This window comes from Mustelus asterias, chromosome 3, assembly GCF_964213995.1.
Source record: "Mustelus asterias chromosome 3, sMusAst1.hap1.1, whole genome shotgun sequence".
NCBI classification, from domain to species: domain Eukaryota; kingdom Metazoa; phylum Chordata; class Chondrichthyes; order Carcharhiniformes; family Triakidae; genus Mustelus; species Mustelus asterias.
In genome coordinates, this window is record NC_135803.1 from 48561878 (window position 1) to 48584065 (window position 22188).

At 41.2% G+C, this 22188-nt stretch overlaps 1 protein-coding gene across 1 annotated transcript in view; it reads right to left on the reverse strand.

Moving 5' to 3' along the window:
• vamp2 (vesicle-associated membrane protein 2) overlaps window positions 1–22188 on the reverse strand; it is a 116190-nt gene that overhangs the window by 15295 nt on the left and 78707 nt on the right. The window lies entirely within an intron of this gene.

Here is a 22188-nt window from a genome sequence, read left to right on the forward strand (position 1 = left end):
TTTACATTGAAGAGTACTGTCAGGCAAAAAAAGGTCACAATGCTGACCAGTATAGACCTTGTTGTTAAGCAAGAATTATTATAAAGTCCCATGTTGGAATTCTCATTTATCTGGGGAGCTGTACCCTACTTTATTCAAATTAAAATAGGCACATCACGAACCCACTGACTTAGACTGCTGAAATTCTATGCTTAAGTTTCAACTACAAAAGTTGACTCCAAAGTTATTGTTTTGTTTCAAAGGAGGCATTGACAGTAAGGTGCATTTTGCCCAGTGTATTCACTTTTGCTGTACAACATGCTATATTTCTGGACTAGGAACAGCATTGACTACAGACAGGGGACAGTATTTTTTTTGTTTCGGGGTTAGGGCCACAATTATTGCTAGAGGTCTTGCATTGGTCAAAGATATTCCAGGTAGAAAAGTGCATTTAGAGATCAATGGACTTAAATTTTGAACTTAAAGAGTGGTTAACTTCAGACGATCAAATACTTCTTCAGGTAAAATGATTCTCACACAATAACAACTTATACTTATATATCACCTTTAACATAAAACATTCGCAGATAAATAAACAGGACAATGAACCATATAAAGGGATAATGGCCCAGAATTTGGGTTCCCAAAAACAGCGAACACAGAGGTGTTTGTCACAATTGAAAATTGGAACTGCATTGCAAGCTTAGCACCTCACTGGGCTCCAGAGGAGTCTCTGATAATGGTCCCACTTGTGTTGTCTTCTAAAGAGGCAGGGACCCTTATTTTGTCAGTTTTGGCAGGTGACCAAAAAGGAGAGAGAGAAGCATGGGAGAAGTCAGACTTCTCAGACAATCAGCAGTTCAGATACCTACTGTTATCAGAGGGTGGAAATAGACACAGGCAAACTCAAAATTAGTTCCCCTCCCCTGACCTCCATGCTCAGAACTGCCTAGTAAAATAAATATGCAAAACCCATGATGTTATCATGGAAGAAGGGTGAAAACCAAAATAAACCATTCTCGCCCACGAGTGAGAAATAACCCTAAACAGAAAGCAAAGTACCAGCACCAGCCTTTACCTCGGCAACATTTTTATAAAATGACGTTTTCCAACTTGCTGAAGTGAGGAGTGAAACACCCTTTTTATTATTGGCCCCGGTGTTAACCTTCAGTATTCCTCATAGTAATCAGTGAGATACAGAGTAAATCTCTTCTACTCTGTCCAGCAAAGTGGTTAATCTCAATCCCAGGTAGCAAAGCACTGAGGTGGGTCTCTTGTCATTTCCTTGGTGTGGTTTTGAAACCAGCATTATGTTCAACCACTACGACGCTTATTTACCTATTTCAGACATAGGCATTGGTGACGCACGTTTACTGTACTTCCTTTTCTCAAGGGAATCCAAATCAAATTGGATCAAATTTGCATCTTCCCAAACTGATGTCTTCAATTCAGTATTTTGCCCCTAATATGATGACATAAAGAAGCAATACCAGTTGGCAACCTCCATATTTTGATTGACTGCTCAATTACTAGTAAGCTTGGATATATTTTACATCCTATCATATGTGGTTTATTATTTTCCTATGTTTTTACTAGAGGTATGTTGCTATTAAAATGCTTGAAAGGATAGGTGGGCAACATAGAAAGAAAATCTTCCATCCAGAAAGATGACTATAGCTGTTCTCTGAACAAGCTAATTGATAATGTCACAAATAAAATGTGCCATGTATTTCCAATAATTATAATAATGTGCACCACTAGGGAGCATTCCAACGCAATGAGGGTTTAATATCAAAACCATCCGAACAAGGTTTTCGAGTTTATGATTTGCATTGTATAGGTGGTAGCCATTACATTAATGCTTGGAAGAAAATAGTTTAATTTGGTATTTGCAATACCATTTAGTACAAATCAGACAGCAGAAATGACCAGCTATATTTGAGACATTTTATTGAAAGAATATAAACAAATCTTCATATCAACATCAAGGTGTTGCTGAATCAAAGGTCTCTGCGCTTCACTGGGAAAACCCATAGAAATATAAATCCTACCAACAGAGGGCCACAAAGCCAAGTTCTCAGGCTGATAGTTTTTCAGCTATCATTCTGCTCTTTTCGATCAGATTTACCTTAGCTGAGGAGTGAAAATAGTAGCACAGGAAACCAAGTTTCATTTTAATTCATTGGCAGCAACTCCATGAAGTCCTTTGAACAGCTAAACATTAGGATCAATCATCATCCCGAGTCACTGACCTACACTGCCTCCTTGTCCAGCAACACCTCGATCTTATAATTCTGGTTCTTGTTTTCAAATCTCTTCATGGCTTCATCCCTCCCTATATCAGTAACCTCCTCCAGCCCTGCAACATTCTGAGATTTCTACACTCCTCAAATGCCAACCTCTTGAGCATCCTCGATTTTCATCCCTTCACCATTGGTGGTGTGATGATTCTGTGTCTTTAATAAATTTATTTATATCCTGTTATTTATATTTTCTATGTTTCTATTTCATTACCACAGGAAGTAGTTGATGGCAAAATATTGAATGTGTTCAGGAGGCGGCTAGATATAGCACTTAGGGTGAATGGGATCAAATTTTATGGGGAGAAAGCAGGATTAGGCTAGTGAGTCGGAGGATCAGCCATGATTGTGATGAATGGTAGAGCAGGCTCAAAGGGCCAAATGGCCTCCTCTAGCTCCTATCTTCTATGTTTCTATGCTTCTTGTTAGGGGTATGTTTAAAATTCAGTTCCGTTTTACACGGTGTCGATTTGTCTGCACCACGCAGCTCACATGTTGAGAATGCAGACTAATGATTGATTTTAGCGAGGGATGTGTTTGCTTTAATCTGAGTTAATGCATTTTTATTTATTTGCTTTTTCCCCTTGGGGAAAAGTAGGGTTTCAGAGTAGGGTTTGATTAGGTTGATTGACAAGAGGCACGAGTCATGTGCCAATGGGAGGAGTTAGGCTTACAGGGAAAAACAGTCAGTGTTTCTGCCTGGTTCTGAAAGAAACAAGAGGTGTCCTTCTGGCTCTCTCTCTCTCTCTCTGAAGGCTCCTGTTTGGGACTGTCAGACGACAGATGTCTCTCTCTCTCTCCAGAGGTGTTCAAAAGGCTCTAGGCCTGTTAACAAGTAAAAACATGCAAGCCTGTCTTGTTTGCTAACTGTTTTTGAAGAGAGGTTTTAAGTCTGTATAAGGACTATTGCTTGAATTGGAACTCATAGGGATAGGTTAGCAGTTAGGAACTGTATCTTGCCAAGTATTTCAATTAGTAAAGGTTAAGCTAATTCATTTGTTATAGTTAAACTGTATTGTTAAATAAATTTTGTTTTGCTAAAAGCTTCCTGGTGTGTCAATAGAATCACACATGGAGTGAAACACCTTATCCTCACATTAATGCCAAAATAGCAAACAGTTGGGGTCTAGTCCCTTCATAATATATCTTGCGGTTTCTGATCTCATATCCTGACAGTGGCTATACTTTCAGTTGCCAAGACCCTAAGCTCTCTCTATTCTTCTCTTTCCTTCTTTTAGGAATCTGACTAGAACCATCATGCCATAGCACAGAACATGCACTCAAAATAGGCACACAGGCAACATGGTGGCACAGTGGTTAGCACTGCTGCCTCATAGCAACAGGGACCCAGATTTGATTCTAGCCTTGGGTGACTGTGTGGAGTTTACATGTTTTCTCTGTGCCTGCGTGGGTTTCCTCTGGGAGCTCCCAGGTTTCCCCCCACAGTCCAAAGATATGTAGGTTAGGTGTTTTGGCCAGGCTAAATTGCCCCATAGCATCCAAAGATGTGTAGGTTAGGGGGTTTAGCAGAATAAATGAGTGGGGTTATGGGCATATGGCAGGGGTGGGCCTGGTAAAGAGGGTTGGAGAGTCAGTGCAAACTCGATGAGCCAAATGGCCTCTTTCTGCATTGCTGGGATTCTATAGGGTTCTATAACAAAATATTTGGTGCGTTGAGAAGTCTGCCAGTCAATGTTAAGGAACATGGAGGAGTTCAGGTTGGCACAATGCTTTGTGCAGAATTTGGAATCCATTCTTCTCAGCACTGAAGTGTTGGTCAACTCCACTCGCACACTGCAACCCCAACCATGATTCAGCATCTGATGGCCAATATCTCAGCCTCCATTGCAGCACAAGCTGCAGAAAGCCAGCATCTGACTGCTGCAGTGAAAGCTCAGACTGCTGCAATACTAGTTCACACTGCCGGTCTTGTGGCGCAGTGGGTCGTGTTCCTACCTCTGGACCAGAAGCTCCAGGTTCAAATCCAAAGCCAGGACTTGTTGGCCATGGAAGGAGCGTTCATAATGCAGTTTAACGGGCTGATAATCAGCTCAGAAATCATTCCACCACTTCGCCCTCCCCCACTCTTCCCCAAAAGATAAAAAGTGTGCATGTGGAGATAAGCCAAAAGAAAACTGCTCAAAGGGACCGTCAGGCAAAATCCCCTTGTTTTCAAAGCCCATTTAAAATGGATATGAGGTAAAAAAAAATTCTCTCAGAGGGTCTTGAGTTTTTGGGACTCTCTTCCTGAAAAGGTGGTGGGCGCAGAGTCTTTGGATAGTTTCAGGCAGAAGTGGATACATTCTTGGTAAGTAAGTGGAGGGGAGGGGAGTTGATAGGTTATCAGGAGCAAGTGGAATGCAGATTTGAGGTCACTATCAGATCAGCCATGATCTTATTAAATGTGGGGGGGGGGGCCTCGGGCAGGCTCAAGGGGTTGAATAGCTGCTTCTTGTTCGCAACATAGTCCTTAGAAAGCCAGAGCCACAATTTGCTTTCTGATCGTGGAAATAGGTGGTCTTAGTGTTGGTATGGATACCATAACTCCACGTTATGCTGTAGTCCAAGGGGAATGCTTATTCCTACATCCAGACCTGGAAGCAACTTGTTTGTGTAGATCAGCAAAAATTGCTTCAACACCTGCCACAACACCCCCCTCGAGACTAGTGCACCTTGAAACAACTATAGAAAGCATTAAATGTGTGTTAAATTATAGCCATGACCACTCCATCTGACGAAGGAGCATTGCTCCGAAAGCTTATGGTATTTGCTACCAAATAAACCTGTTGGACTTTAACCTGGTGTTGTGAGACTTCTTACTTAAATTATAGCAACAGCCAGAAGAAATCAGTCAGCAGCTAGTCTGTAAATACTTGATGATCCCTTTATTAGGCACTGGTGGGGGTTTACTTTGTGTTACCTAATGCATACTCAGTTGTGCATGCAGTAAGATAGAGTGTTAGCTGGAATGTTTAGCTCCAAAATGACACCACTGGCATCAAATCAGTCTCTGCTGCATAATTCCACTAGATGTTAACTATGTCTGAAGTAATGCCTTCACCAAGATGGCATCTGTTATGACTCATGGCAGAAGTGCGTGCATACTTCCCAGTCTATGGTGGTCCTCAAATGGCACCCATAGTGTCCAAGCAAAGTGTGCTGCCAAGTGCAATTTGCATCATGTGGCTCTGCCCCCTCAGACCTGCAATGGATATGCACAGGGTTATGTGTATGTCACTGGAGATCGGGAACATGTTGGTGCTCCAGCATTTAATCAGATGTGTACATGACATAGCGTCTGTGATCCAATGCTCTGAATTTTGATTGGGGGAACCCAATTGTGTGTAATGAGTATAAGCTGACGGGCACAAGGGAGGCAGCATTATCTAATGCATCACCAATATTAACTACAGGTTGGGAACATGGGACGTTCTATTGCCATAAGTTTCTTAATCCTGAAAACTGTTGGCACTGACTACAATGCCAGTCATATCACAAAGTGCCTTTATTGTGAATGAATACTTGAATTGCTGGTTGAAAAGGCTGATTATTCAACAGTAATCTGACACTGCATTTGAGAACTCAAAGCTGAATTTATAGTATTATCTGTATAACTCCCACAGACCTGCATCTACAAAATCTATGGAATGAGGAGGAAGGCATGCTAGAAGGAGGGGTGGTTAGGTTACAGTGAGATATAAGGACACAGAGAGTGAGAGGCACAGGGAATGAGAATTTGGAAACCTGCAGGAAGCAACAAGGAAGGTTGATGGGTGAGGATAGAAATGATAATAGTTGGCAAGTCACCAATCAAGGTAATTTAGAACTTAGGTCTTTTTCATGTCGCTTGGTTCTATTTCTACCTATGTAATTGTAACCAGAGTATCACCTTCAATGGCTTCTCTTCCTGTTCCCACCCTGGTATATTGCAAGGATATATCCTTGACCCCCTTTTAATTCTCAACTACATGCTTCACCTCGGTGACATCACCTGAAAACACAGCTTCAGTTTCCACATGTACACCAATAACACCAGATTGTACCGGCTCACCACCTCCCTCAACTCCGCCATTGTCTGCAAGTTATCAGACTGCCCGTCCGATGAGCGGAAATTTGAGTGTCTGACTGCTAGGTGAGCAGAAATTTCCTCCAATGAAATGTTGGGAAGCTTGAAGCCAATGTTTTTGACCCCAGTCACAAACTCTGCTCCCTCGCCGCTGACTCCATCCCTCTTCCTGACAACTGTCTGAGGCTGACAGACTGTTTGCAATCGTGATGTCGCATGATCCCAAGGTGAACTTCGGACCACATGTTGGTGCCACCATGAACAGCGCCCATTTCTCCCCCTGTAATGTTGCTCGACTTTGCCCTTGCCTCAGTTTCATGCTGTAACTCTCATTCATGCTTTTGCTACTTTGAGACTGGACTATTTGATACACTCCTGTCAGTGATCCGTGTTGTACACTCTGCAACATGATGCTATCAAAAACTATCCTGTCTGTCCTAACTCACACCAAGTCCAGTTCCCCATACCCCTGAGCCCCTAACCCACACTGGCTCTCAATATAGCAACATCTTGAATTTAAAATTCTCACCCATGTTTCCAAATAGCTCCACGGCCTTGCTCCTCCCTATATCTGTAATCTCTTCCAATCTTCAAACCCCCTGAGATATCTGCCTCTTGAGCATACCTGAATTTCATTTCTCCATCACTGCCTTTAGCTGTGTGGACCCCAAGTTCTGGAATTCCTTCCCAAAAACTCTCCACCACTTTACCTCTCTTTCCTCCTTTAAGACAGTCCTCAAAGCCTGCCTCTGACATCAAAATTTTCTAGTAAGAAGTTTAACAACACCAGGTTAAAGTCCAACAGGTTTATTTGGTAGCAAAAGCCACGCAAGCTTTCGAAGCTCTAAGCCCCTTCTTCAGGTGAGTGGTTCACCTGAAGAAGGGGCTTAGAGCTTCGAAAGCTTGTGTGGCTTTTGCTACCAAATAAACCTGTTGGACTTTAACCTGGTGTTGTTAAACTTCTTACTGTGTTTACCCCAGTCCAACGCCGGCATCTCCACATCATCAAAATTTTCATCATCTTATCAATATCTCATTATGTGGTGTCGTATCTTCTTTTCTAATGTTCCTGTGAAGAATCTTGGATCATCATTAAAAACATGATAGAAATACAAATTGTTGTGTTGATTTAGTTATAGTAATTTCACCACTCCTGTGCCAACAGTGGCAAGTCACACTTCCAGGTAATGAGGGTCAGATGCAGGACCACAATGTAGTATTGACTATTCTCTCAACCACACTCCCTTTGAGTACACTCTCCACTGGCAGATCAGTATTGGTAAATTTGCTCAAATGTTTCCTTATTTGGGGATGGCCATGCTCACAGAATATTGGTGCCAAGAGGGAACATTTGTTCTGATTGGTTCAGAACAAATGGCACACAGCACCGTCTTTCAGAGAAATAATTGGGGCACTTTTATCAGACGTAATCAGCTGCGTGCCTGAGATTTGCTGTTGTGGGCTCCATCCCATGAAATACATTAAGTGAGAATTCTAATAATTGCTGCAACTGGTACAGCATCTGCAAAAGCAACTCGCAGCTGTACACTTGAGAGTGGTTGGCAAAGTGCCCCAATTAATACCCTCTGCCCTAAACCAATCACTGGACTTTGTGTTACCAGCACATAATGCATGCAGGAACAGCGGATCATGCATAATAAAATAGATTCCACAGCTAAGGGAGAATCGCTAACTTACAACTGAGTGAATAAGATCACTCTCCTAAGAGCAATAAATCAGTCACGTCATAAAATTATTTTCTGCCTGGAAATGATACTTGATTATAACAGCCTTACTATAGGCCTGTGAAAATAATGCTCAGACAACGATGCTCTCTCCATTTAACCCTCCCCATTGTGTGTGCAATTTACAACCAGGGAGACTGTTGTAATTCTTTCCATCGTCATAGAACAAGCAAACCACCAACTTCCAGCACTCTGACTACAAGGATGAACAGAAAAGCAGTGCATCCCTCTTCATGGAGAAAGAAAACAGCCTGTGCTCACTGCCCCTTCCCTTAGAACACTGCAATGACCAAAAATACATTTTTGTGTTCTGAAGCAGTGACCTTCCTGAAAAATAGCTTCTGACACGCTGACGGAAATATTTTTACACACGCGCGTTCATGCAAATCTTCATTTTCTGGTTTGTCAGTATTATGCTATGGAAGAAAACAATTGGACTAATTCTGTAGCTCACCGGACATGTGTGGTACCCATTGTGAATGCAGCAGTTGAATGCCAACTTCTGCACTTCATTTCATTTTCCAGTAAACACCAGCTTAACCCCCAAAAGTGAAAACCCTCAACCGTCTGGGCCCCTGTAGTGAACCTTCAACTTCGAACAGCCTTTCCACTGTGGACTGCGCATGGGAGATTAGAAAGCTTTGTTCCGCCCCAAAACAGTTGTGCCTTTGGCTCAATACAATACTTTTGCAGAAGATTGCACTTAGCCACAAAACTTTCTTCATTCATCACTGAACAAAGGAAGCTGCAGCCCTTCAATTCACTGCCAGCAGCTGCTCCTTGCTGCACTCACACACACTCGGGAATAACTTTTAAAAAGACAGCTAGCTACACAGGCTTCAGCAGGCACAACCAACAGCATACTAGCTGGTTTGGTTTTTTAATATGAATACGAAGGCCTTTGTAAACCTCCCACTGCGTGTAGGTTCCAGCAATGAACAACGGGGGTGGCTGGTCTCACTGAACTGATCCAGTGTGCCCCACCTACAGGTTCCTCCCTGAAAACTGTCACTCCAGATGTCCAGTTAGTTCAAAGAAGCAACACAGGGAAGGAGGGGAAACCAAGATGAGATTTTCCTGTTCATTAGCTGATTTATGCTAACGCACTGTTTGACAAGCATGCGGCTAAGGTGATGAGGCACTCTCCACCCACACACCACACCTCCCAGCATCTGCCATATTCTCCAAGATGCCCTAATTAACATTTCAAGCAAATTGCATGCAGCAATGTGTGAGGACAAATTAATTTATCCACAACATTTTCAAAAACATTTGTAGCAATTTGGATTTGCTAAGTCAAACTAGCTTTGACCACAAGCCGAATGGGCACAACTTGTTTGCACGTGTTTCTTTTGTCAATTTGTTCCTGATTAAATCATCTGTTCATTAAGAGTCAAGAGTTTCCAGCAACATTTTTTTCATGCCATTCATTGTAATTCCCAAACCAGTTCTTCAAAAAAAATTGTGGACCCATTAACCAGCAGTAATCACATGTAAAAATCACTTCAAATGCAGCTAATCACTGTTCTCTAGCAAGTCTAAGAGAATTATAGTCTCCTGCAGAATTCAGTGCAGTGGAGAATAAGAGCCAAGGTCAAGTGGGCTGTGATTTATTCCTCCACTGACGTGTGATAACGAAAGACTAAGAGCAACTAACTCATTCTAGAGCCACTTGTCAAAGGAAGGCATTACAAAATGATAAGCAGTTTTAATTTTTTTTATTCATTCATGGGACATGGGTGTCGCTGGCTGGCCAGCATTTATTGCCCATTCCTAGTTGTCCTTGAGAAAGCAAATGGCTTGATCATTCCAGAGAGCAGTTGGGAGTCAACCACATAGGGGAATTCCTCAGTAACTTCATTGCAGTGTTAATGTAAGCCTTACTGTGACTAATAAATAAACTTTAACTTTTAGCTTCTTAACATTGCTGTGGCTCTGGAATCATGTGTAGGCCAGACCAGGTAAGGATGGCAGATTTCTTTCCCGAAAGGACATTAATGAACCAGATAGGTTTTTCCGCCAATGGTTTCACTGTCATCAGTAGATTCTTAATTCCAGATATTTTTTATTGAATTCAAATTCCACCATCTGCTGTGGCGGGATTAGAACCCGGATCTCCAGAACAATAGCTGAGTTTTTGGATTAAATGTATAACAATAATACCAGTAGACCATCGCCTCTCCATGTAAAGCAATGAGATGAATTGTGATGAATGCTCTCTTTGCAGATCAATTTTAATTGTATATTAATCATCTGTTCTTTTTACAGAACATTAATTTTTGTTTTGAAACAATGAGAGCACCTAAGGTCTATTTCTACAGTGCCTGGATATTACTGAAGGAAACAGCACTAACTCATCAGAAGTACTTTTTCTATCTCCTTCATTCTGTCTACTTGGAGAGATATGGCATAATGCAGAAGGTGTTCAAAGGAAGTGCTATGTGGAGGGTAGGGAGAGAGGCTGTCCTGCCAAATTGCATAAGCACAAAATGAGTTGGATTTTTCTGGCTGGCATCCAAACCCCAACTTTGGGCCCAGGTGGAGATCTAGAGCCTGTTCATGTCACCAGTGAATCCTCTGGTGCAACCTTCCAGGAGGTTGCTGCCTCTGCGCTCACCACCTTATACAGGATGGTGGTGTGTTTGTGCTGCTGGAAATCCAAGCTGAGGTCCCGCAGCAATGTCAGGCAGCACCCACTCTGGGCAGGTGACTTGGTTTCTAGCCCATCCATGGGAAAGTCCCCCTGAGGTAGGAATGCACTAGGGGAGTTAGCAACACTGCTCCCCACCTCCAACCCCAATTCCACGGGGGCCAGGAACATCCAGCCTGGTTGTGCTATGGGTCACCTCTCCCACACTCTCCACCACCCTCCCTCGACTCCACCCCTGCCATCCAAGCAAATGCGATGAAGGAACGGACCATCTATTGGAGTATCTGCTTAGTATCCTACATTGTACAGTTTAGTTCATGCAAGATGCTGCTGCTCAAAACCAAACACGAATTACAAGCTAATACTTTCTAGGTGGATATTTTCATTCGTTTCTGGCAGTTACATGTGTTGACCCACATCTTAATTCAGTGCAGCAAGCTACTGGATGTGCTGAATTTGTATCTAGTATTTATCTGTCTATATTAGATGACTCATGTGTGGCTGGAACCCACCCCAGGAATCGCACAACAGATGTATTGATATTTCAGTTTGCAGCATTTTGCTTTATGTTTGCCTTTTCCTTCTGGGTTGTATTTTCCTTAATCATTATTTTGTTACTTGTTCTAAATGTTTCTAAATGTTCTGTTCTAAACAAACTCTATTTTTTGAATAAATACTAGTGGCAGTTTTACTTCGAGAAGGTGCAAGGGTGGTTGGTATCATGAAGGAAATGTCTACTGGCAAAGTAATGGAGGTTGGAACGTTAGCACAATGCTGGGCCTGTACATTCCAGCTTTGCCATTATTCAATTTAATTAATGGTTTCAAATTTTACTAAGCAAAATTAATAAAAATCACTGATCCCAATAGGTCGTTTCCAGTGCTTTTGAATGAAAAGGTTCACAATCTTTAAATTGGGCACTTGAAACATCTGGAGCGGAATTCTACTGCCCCATCGCAGTGGGCAGTAAAATGTGATGAGTCCTTCTAAAGTGCACGGGTTGGGGGGGCCATAAAATTCTGCTCCTGATGCTGTTTGGAACACAGGTGATACCAGGGCTTAAAAGCCTTAACTTATGAGACCAGGTTGCTTAGAAGGTTATGGGGAGAGTTTCAAATGATAAAGGGATTTGATTAGGCATATACGGAAAAAATCTCTTTGGTGGGGGAATCCAGAACAAGACGTCTTGATCTTAAAATTAGAACTTGGCTGTTGGACGAAATCAGGAAGAAGTTCTTCCACACAAAGTGGAATGGATAGCTGGAACTTGTTTCCTGAAAAGGTTATAGATGTTGGATTAATCAAAGAGTCTAGGTCCGAGACTAATAGGTTTTTGGTGGATAAGGCTATCATGGGGAATGGAGCAAAGGCAAGCAAATGGGATGTGGTAAAGATTAGCCATAGTCAAATTGCATGACTGAACTGGTTTGAGCAGTTGAATGGTCTGCTCCTTACCACCATCTCTCTCAAACCCTCCATTCTCTCTGATTTGCCATGTTGCTTGTCTGACGTCAAGAACTCTGAGCATAAATTTCCTGTAACTAAATATTGGGAAGTCCAAACCCATTGGGTGGAATTCTCCCACCCCATCCATGGTGGATTTGGTGGTGGGCAGGAACAGAAAATCCAGCGGGAGCTAAAAAGTTGGATACCCACCGATGTAAAGTCACATTGCAGTTCTCCCAATGTCGGGCTGGTCTTCCCGCTAGCTAATGGCACGAACACCATTTGCATTCATTTGCATCTCATAAATGCTCATTAAAACAGCTGCCCGGTGATGTCCCAAGAGGCCTTCCAATCTTGTGTCACACCAGTGTGAAATTATGTTGATCGAAAGAGTGGTCCTCAGTTTACAAGAGATTTTGAGGTGAGTGCACCAAATCCTTTCTACCATTGTACTGCTTGTGCCTATTACGCTGTTCCCCACTCTGCCAGAGCAGACTGGTTCTTTGCTTCCACCTCCATGCTGACTTGGTCTTCATGGACAGCATCATGCTACTAGACCTATTGATCAGTACAGCGCCTGGGGTTGGTGAGTACAAGAGTCTCCTTGCCCTTGGTGCAGCACAGCATTTCTGGACACCACTGTGCTGTGCGACACATGCAGCTATCGCAAGAAAGGTCCAAAGTTTGACCAGGGTTGAGTGCGAGATGAGGGGAATGGGGATGCTGGCCTGATGAAGACAAGAGGGCAAAGTGGAAGGAGAGCTGTGTAAGGGAGGTGGCGGGTTTGATGAGGGCTCACGATGGCAGGCCGAGGGGCAGGAAGGTGGATGAAGAAGATGAACAATGGAAGGCAGAGGGAAAACTGAGGGGAGGGAAGCTGGAACCTGATAACCCTACAAGAAAAGCTCACAAACCTGTGAGAAATTCAATGTAACTTTAGAAGGAGGGATAATCAGAATTGACATTCGGGACAATAGTTTTAAAAATATTAATTTGCAATTGCAAACTACTGACACTAATTAATAAAGATTATGTTTAGTGTCGTGATATTGAAAAATGCATTTCGCGGCAGTGTTGTCACAGCAGTTGTGCCAGAAGTGAAATCTGGCACTCTGTGTATCCAACTTCTTTCACTTTAGTCTGTGGTCACAGAATAGCCTCTGCAAGGATGAATTTCTAGAAAAGGATGAAAATAAAAATATGCAACAAAATAATTAAAACTGTAAATTTTCCAGAAATTATCAATAATTCCTGTGGAGCATTTGTCATGCTTGATGACACGATTAGAAATTTAACATTGTTCCTGTAAATAATAGAAAGCTTCAGCATTACCTACCCTGATACCACTGAATTGTAATGGTTCCATATACTGTAAATTGATTAGACTGTTTAATGCATAGAGCCATTTATTCTACTGCAATTCTTTGGTGAGGACACGTCTGGTGTATTGTTCACAGTCTTGATCTCCTTTCCTGAGGAATAATATGCTTACCTTTGAGGGAGAGCGATTAAGGCTCACTATACTGATTTCCAGGATGAGGGGATTGTCTTACCTGGAGAGATTAGATAGACTAGGCCTGAGAGTTTAGGGAGAATGAGAGGTGACCTCATTGAAAAATATAAAAATTCTTAATGAGCTTGATATGGTACACAGTGCGGCGCGGTGACACAGTGGTTAACACTGCTGCCTCACAGTGCCAGGGGCCCGGGTTTGGTTCCTGGCTTGGGTTATTGTCTATGCGTAGTCTGCATGTTCTCCCAGTGTCTGTGTGGGTTTCCTCCGGGTGCTCCGGTTTCTTCCCACAGTCGAAAAGTCGTGCTGGTTAGTTGTGTTGGCCACTCTAAATTCTCCCTCAGTGTACATGAACAGGCGCCGGAGTGTGGCGACTAGGGGATTTTCACAGCAACTACATTGCAGTGTTAATATAAGCCTACTTGTGACACTAATAAATAAACTTTAAACTATAGTAGGTGATGGGAAGATGTTTTCCCTGGATGGGAGTCTAAATGATGTGGAGATGCCGGCGTTGGACTGGGGTGAACACAGTAAGAAGTCTCACAACACCAGGTTAAAGTCCAACAGGTTTATTTGGTAGCAAAAACCAGGGGTCACAGCCTCAGAATAAAGGGTTTCCAATTCAGGTTGTGTGAGGAAAAAAATGTTTACTCGAAAGGTTGTGAACTTTTGGATTTCTCTACCACAGAGAATTGTGGATATTCAGTTGCTGAGTATATTCAAGTCAAAGATTGATAAATGTTTGGGGACTAAAGGAATCAAGGGGGGCTCGGATGGTGATGGAAGGAAGAGCTGAAGTAGAAGAACAGCCACAATTTTACTGAACAGCATGGCAGGCTCGAGGAACCAAATGGTTTGTTCCTGTTTCTTATGTTTATCATTGGTTCATGTGCCCTTTCCAGTTACTGTCCTGTAACTCACTGCTGAAAAGAAATGTATGCGCATGAAAATGGGGTGAAAACACAAATGTGCATAGCTGGAATAACCTCCCATGGCTCACTGTTCTAGCCTCCCAAAGTGGCAAAAATATGGCCACACTGTGTGAGGTTCCGGAGAGTGGCCAGCATCTGTGGAATCAGTATCAACGCATGGACAAGCATCTTCACACTAAGAGGAAAGAACATGGATAGAGGAAGCACAAAGGAGGAAATGAGGAGTAGGTCCCAAAGACTCTAATCTTCAAGCCGTGACAAAATTCCCTGAATATCCAACATGGACAAGTCAGTTTTCTTCTCCGATCTTCTTCGGTTACTATGCCATATACCAGGAGATGAGCAGAGCAAGGAAATTTCACACTGGAATTACTCCAATGTAACAAAATCTTGGCTTACTACACGTCAAACAGCAAACATGTCAGTATCTGAAAGCCACTTAGCTCTTTTTTTACAAGGTTATTGAAATTATTTGCTACAGGAAAAGTCAATTTCCTTAGGTACTTTTTGACAATGACGGCATGAATTCTAGTTAAAATGCTAAATGAGGTATTTAGAAGACACAAGAACAGATGGTGGAGGTGGAATGACAAAGCAGAAATGGAAAATCTTGTGCACTGAATTCCACCCAAGGTGTTTGTTAATTTTGAACACTAATTCCGCTTAAACTGAAAGGAATCATCACAAAGATTAATTTTAGTATGAATAGCATTATTGCAGACACGTAGCTTTAACCTTTTACCTCAGGATATTTCTGTTCGGAATAAGCAACACATGCTGTCGTTCCCAATGATGCTCGTATCCTGTAGAAGAATTTTTAAGTAAGACCTTAAGTGTCTTCACAAATTGTAAAACAAAAAATATTTCCTACAGCCTAATGCTGGAGGCCTCAGCCAGGGCAAAAGGCATAGTTGAGATGAACAGCAGCACAAATCATACAACAGGTTATAAGGGAGAATTTGATTTCTTTCATTAATTCTTTTGAAAAATATATTATGGACTTGTCTTATTCTATATTAACAGCAGCAGAAATTTACATAGGTTTGTACGATGAAGGCAGGTTTCAAAAGAAATCAGGACTATTTTCAACATTTCTTTGTTCCGGCTCAACTCAACCTATGTTGAAACAAGGAAAACACTCAAAAAAGGTTTCCAAATGTAAGATAATTGAGACATCACTGCACAGAAAATACGTCAGCAATAGACAACTTCCTCCTTAAGATCTTTTTTTGATGCCTTTGCATAAGGACTTACATGATAGTATCTCTTGTAAACCCTTTAGCAACCTGACAACCAACAACCTGCATCTTCTGACTCGCCATCACATGGTAATTTACTATGGCGGATGCAGTTTGCCACCGAAAAACAATCATTGCTCATGTTGGTACGAACACAGATGCATGATTGATGACATATTCAGCTCGGCTATGAAGTATTGATCAATCCATTAGATCACTGGAAGACAGAAGCCAACATTTTCGTCTGGAGTAAATACATTTTTTGTGTATAACTGATGGCAGCTGGCAAATCAACACAGCAGTCAGTCACTCAGTCATACTGTTTGACCTTTGTAGATAAGAATGACGCCCTGGTCAGGACCAGAATAGAGCAATAGCTTGTGATGAAGGCCACATTCAGAATATATCACAAGGTAATCATGCATAACAAAAAGCAGGAAGCATCTTAATTCATCCATCCGGAAGCACTCCGAAGCCGCACCATTGCTGCATCCTTCATTTCTTCAATGATCCCAAATCGTTTTGCCTTCATTATTCTATTTGACAGGTAGTTTCAGGTGTTAATTATCCCGTACTAAAAATAATTTCCAGGTATCAGTTGCAAATTTGCCTTTTATTAGTTTGACCCCATGTTCCCTGTCATACTCATAAATTTAAATAACTTTCTCATATACTCGATTATCTCGCATCTTTTATATGATCACTTATCAGGTTTCTCCTGGCTGAAAATTTTGTTTGTCCTCATAACTCAGGCCTTTTTGATATAATCAGCCTTGTGGCTCTTCTCCGCACTACCTCCAGTGTTTGAATTTCTCCCTTGTTTCTTAGCAACCAGAACTGGATGCTGCATTTAAGAATGTCTGACCAGAGTACTGTACAATTTACTGTTATTTTACAGTTTTAGCAATTTTGTTCAACATTTTACAGGCTTTGTTCATTGCTGCTCGACATTTTAGTCTGCATATTTGATACTGAAACTACAAAGAGTTATACTTCACTTGAACTTAATTCTTAGCTATTTCAACTCGTGGAGTAGGCATATTGCTTTTTCCTTCTCAAGTGCGGTACTGTACTTTATACTCATCTGCACCAAATTCCATTGGTCATTCTTCTTCAGATTTATTTTGTACAGCTTTTTGTTAGTAATTATCAAACACAGTAACATTACAAACTGGAGCGAACCATTACACCCCTTCTGACCTGCTCAGCTGTTCAATTTGCTCACGAGTTGATCAGCATCATCTCACTTTTGCTCTATATTCCTTGGACCCTTACCAAACAACTGCTTAAAATCCTTCTCGACAATGTCAGACTTTCTTCTGCTTTAAAGACTAATCCAGCCAAGCGTTAGCCATTCACCATAAGTATGTATTTGAAATGGGAGTGGTAGCCGTGGTACCACCAGCATTGTCTTACCATCAGAATGAGATGTTTGCTCCAACTAAAATAGCTCAAAGATTCACATGGCTATTAGGAAAGTGTCAGATCGAGGAATGTCTTTAATAAGACACCTGGCCTCCTCTAAATGACAGCAGAATTTCAGCAGCCAGGGCCAGGTATTGGCCCATTTTTAATCACTGGATGTCCTATTACAGAGGACAAAGAATGTCCAACTTTGCTGGCATTTTGAGGGATAAGGTATGCTACTGAGATTGGAGCGCACGACTAAAGATGCATATACCCTTGAGCTGCTGTCGTCAGAAAGGGACAAGCTAAAGGACAGCTCGAAGTTTATAGTTCATTTACTGTATTGTGATGATAGAGACCGACAACCTTTTAAAAGAAATAAATCTCCATGAGACCAATGGAATGAAAACCAATGGACAAGATTTCACTTTAAAAGTTTTTTACTGTACCACATAAATTAAATTATATCAAACATTATTTAACAGACAAATGATACCTCAAATGAAAAGGTAGATTTCACTTTAAGTAGCCAATATGATGCACAGAACTACAAGCACCCAACTTCCTTGTCCCCCAGCATATATTGCATTAAACTCAGCTAATAAATCTCCCAGGCCTCTGTATCCCAGGTGGAGATACCCTTACTCATCCAGGAAGTAGGCTCAAAGTCCCTTCAGAGAGCAGTCTCACCACATCAGATTTCTATATGCTCCCAAAAGGCATGTCTTTCCCAGCTTCAATGCGCAGAACTCGCCTTTTTGGTTTCCTTTGCTATCAGACATGACTTCCCACCTCAGCTGCCTTACATGCAGTTTCACATGTCCTATTCTCAGAGACTTCTCTCTGCTTCTTCACCAGGATCAATGTCTGTGTCTTTGTTTTCCACATGTGTCCTACTCCAAGCTGTAATTCAATATTCCAATTAGCTTTATTAGCCTTTTGTTTGAGCTTCCATCTCCGTAGTAACCTCAGCCAGAGTTTAAGAAGTTGAATGGCCTCATTGCCAGAATTATCTCAGTTTCACTTTCGATTTCAAAGGACCTTCATAGAATCATAGATGCCCTACAGTGCAAAAGAAGGCCATTTGGCCCATCGAGCCTGCACTGACGACAATTCCACCCAGGCCCTATCCCTGTAACCCCACATATTTACCCTGCTGATCCCTATGACAATAAGGGTCAATTTAGCATGGCCAATCAACCTAACCCACACATCTTTGGACTATGGGAGGAAACGGAACACCCAGAGGAAACCCACGCAGACACAGGGAGAACGTGCAAACTCCACACAGACAGACAGTCAACCGAGGCCAGAACTGAACACTTCACACAAAGAAAATACTGTACAGGCTTTTCCCAAAGCATAGTGTTCATCCCTGTATGTAAAAATGTATTTAGCATTTCCGATATTGTTTGACAATTAAGATCTTTTCTTTTTTGAACTCCAGTCTAAAGATTATTTTTAAATTGTTCCCAGGTCCTTTGCCTCTGCTTGGAGTTTGGATTACTAGGAAGGTGAGCCAATAGCTGTATGTGACTGCACCATGCTTGGATGGAGAACAGTTTTACTGTGTGTTTCAGTGTGTGAAAGTATTGATCGTTGCATTTCATTTGCATTTGATGTCTGGCATATGTAATACTTGCATTTATAAGAATCTGCAATCTAATTTTAGATATCTAGCAATAATGCCTAAGCCATCATTAGATTTAATCAGACAAGTGGCTTACTGTCACTGTAACAGCACTGAAAAAATGAATAGAAATGATCAGATTTTATACTCCTGTCTTTGAGAAATTATTTCATTTAGGCATTGTTCGCTGAGCTTAAAATTCTTCCGAGTTCCCTGTCAGTTGGAACAAAACAAAATATTCATGCAATTATTCCTTTTCATTTCTGTTAAGATCACATAAGGAGGGGTAAAAATTGACTACCCTAATTTATCACTCCAGGTCTGACCGTAACAGGATTTAATTGTGCATTTAGAGAGGATGAGCTTTGCCAATACTGTAGGAGTTCCACTGCAAGATTTCAGATTATAAAGAACTAATCAAATTTTCTGAGTTTAAATCAAAGAGCAAGGTAAGTTTATTCAGCCTATTTTATGAATTTAGTAAATCATCGAATCCCCACAGTGCCGAAGGAGCTCATTTGGCCCATCAAGCCTGCGCCAACAACAATCCCACCCAGGCTCTATCCTCATAACCACACTTATTTACCCTGCTAATCCTCCTGACTCTAAGGGACAATTTACCATGCCTATTCAACCTAATCTGCACATCTTTGGAGTGTGGGGGGAAATTGGAGCACCCAGAGGAAGCCCACCTAGACATGGAGTGAATGTGCAAATTCTACACAGACTGTCACCCAAGGCTGGAACTGAACCTGGGTCCAAGGTGCTGTGAGACAGCAGTGCCAACCACTGTGCCACCGTGACCCTCATTCATATGTCACACACATTCCTGAGTTCCACGTACATATGCACTAGTGCTGAATGTGAGGGTAGACTCAAAGATATTTTACATTACATTAAAAAAATAAACAATCAAAGAAATATATGGTTAACTCTCCTTTGGCTGCTCTCAATGTGGTGATTCCATGCTGTGGTCCTTAACTCAGTTGTCTTCCTGTGTACAGTGGATGGATTTCTGCTGCACCCATTCTGAGTGGATTTACATGTTTTATCCACAAAGGATTTTGGTTTGCAGTAGATTTTCTGCCACTATGTTTTATGGGAATGAGATAGTCAGCCCCCGTATTTTGTGGGAATATTTAAGTGTACCAACCTGTTTTATGGGAATAGAATAACGTGCCACAATGTTTGGGAATAGGATAATGTGCCAAATGGTCTTATGGGAATAGGATAGTCTGCCACTGTATTTCACAGGAATGGGATCATGCACCACAACTTCCCTTTACCATCAAATTATTATGGGCTTAGATCATAAGTAGATCCCAGAGTGTCGGATTGCTGTGTTCAGACTATGGCCAATGGAAAACTATTGACAAGAAAAGTGATTACAAAATTGCAGAAACACATAGAAACAGGTTGTAGTAAAACAGTAAAGGTAGAATCAGTTCAGAAGAGACTAAAATCATGATCAGATTGTATCTCACAAAATCTGGTAACTAGGAAGAGTTCTGGTGGGCACAGTAATTTATAAAGGACCCGATGTGAGGCCCATGTAGGGGTGATGTATTGGTACTGCTTACAGCATCCAATGGAGCTTGCACTTTAACCATTACTAAAAAATGAACCATAAATTCCAGTATATATTCCCTGTATCGTTACGTCTCTAAATAGAGGATAAATAGTTAATCAAGCAAGCTCAGAAATGAGTTTGCCTTTTATATCTGCTTCAGGCTTTGTGTATGTGATTGCTCTTTGGATATTTGATTCGATTTGTCTCCAGGACATGACTCCTGCATTCTGGCTAACCTACAGATCAAAGAAATTTCCCAGTGTCTTGGAAACAACTTGGCATTGAAACTTCATTTTCCATATTAGTTAGCACTGTAAATTTAAACGGTTCAAAATTTACCATAGTAACTACATACATGATATATAACAAACTATTGAAAGAAATTATAGAATTCTAGATCTGTTGCAAGCTTTGCCTTGTTTTCAGCAAAGTTGACACCGTTTTTACATTTTTGTAATTGGCATTTTAAATGGAAAGCAGAGCCATTTTTTTCAAAAAATTTTAGATCGGCACAGATCATGGAGAAGATAAATATTTTATATTCTGACTTAAACAACTGATGTTCCCTTCATTATCAAATGTAGGGGCAATGCTGAAAAAGCAGCAAATAAATAGACATGCCCTAATCAACAGAAGTTACTGCATTTGGAGGAATTTTCCATTATTCCTTTATCAATGATAAATGCAAGTTAGTGACCAACTGACCAATATACATTTTCCAACTGTAAAGTAAAAACTCAACATCAACCAGTGATAACTTCAGAAGAATTATTTATGTTAGCTCTGCTTCTCTTTCCGCAGATGCTGCCAGACCTGCTGAGCTTATCCAGCATTTTCTGTTTTTATTTCAGATTTCCAGCATCCGCAGTATTTTACTTTTATATATTGCATTCTTAACCATATACTAGCTGCAGCAGAGTTTCTGTTCCAGAATGGAAAACAAACTAGAAAATTCATGTGATCAGAATTTGTTTTAAAACAAAAAACCTTAGATCAGGCACATCTCAGGGTTCTGCCTATTGCTCTGTAAATATTATCTTGGATAAGTACACAGGAAATCATTTTTTGAGGTGTTATTTCACTGGAGCAGATACTGGTTACTCGCTGGGTAATTCTTCCTTCCAGAGTGGAAATACTTTTGATTGGAGGTGGGGGGAGCCTCAATTTTATAATTCTCATTCTTGTTTTCAAATTCCTTCAAGATTTCATCCCTTCTTATCTCTTTAATCTCTTCCAGCCTCACAGCCTCTAAAATGGAACTCTTCAACTGGCCCTAGTTTTTAATGGCTTCATCATTGGTGGCCATGTCTTCTGCTACTTGACCCTCCCCACACCTTTCTTTCCTTCTTTAAGATGCTCCTTAAAGCCTATCTATTTGACCAAGCTGTGGATCAGCTGTCCTAATATGTGTGCCTCAGTGTCACATTTTACTTATAACATTCCTGTGAAGTGCCTTGGGGCAATTTATTTTGGTACAGGTGCTACATAAGGTGTTGTTGTTAAAAATACAAATAATTTGAAAGCAATTTACAACAAAATAGAAGATTGTCAGAACAAATTACTTTAGCATATGTTGAACTCATCTTTGAACATCAATGGAAAAGCACCGATTATAAGGGGCAGCTTGGTGGGAGGGTTTCCATATATCCCTGTGGGAATAACTTTAATTAAATTAAATGCAAGCCTTGACATTTGCATCAGGACATAAA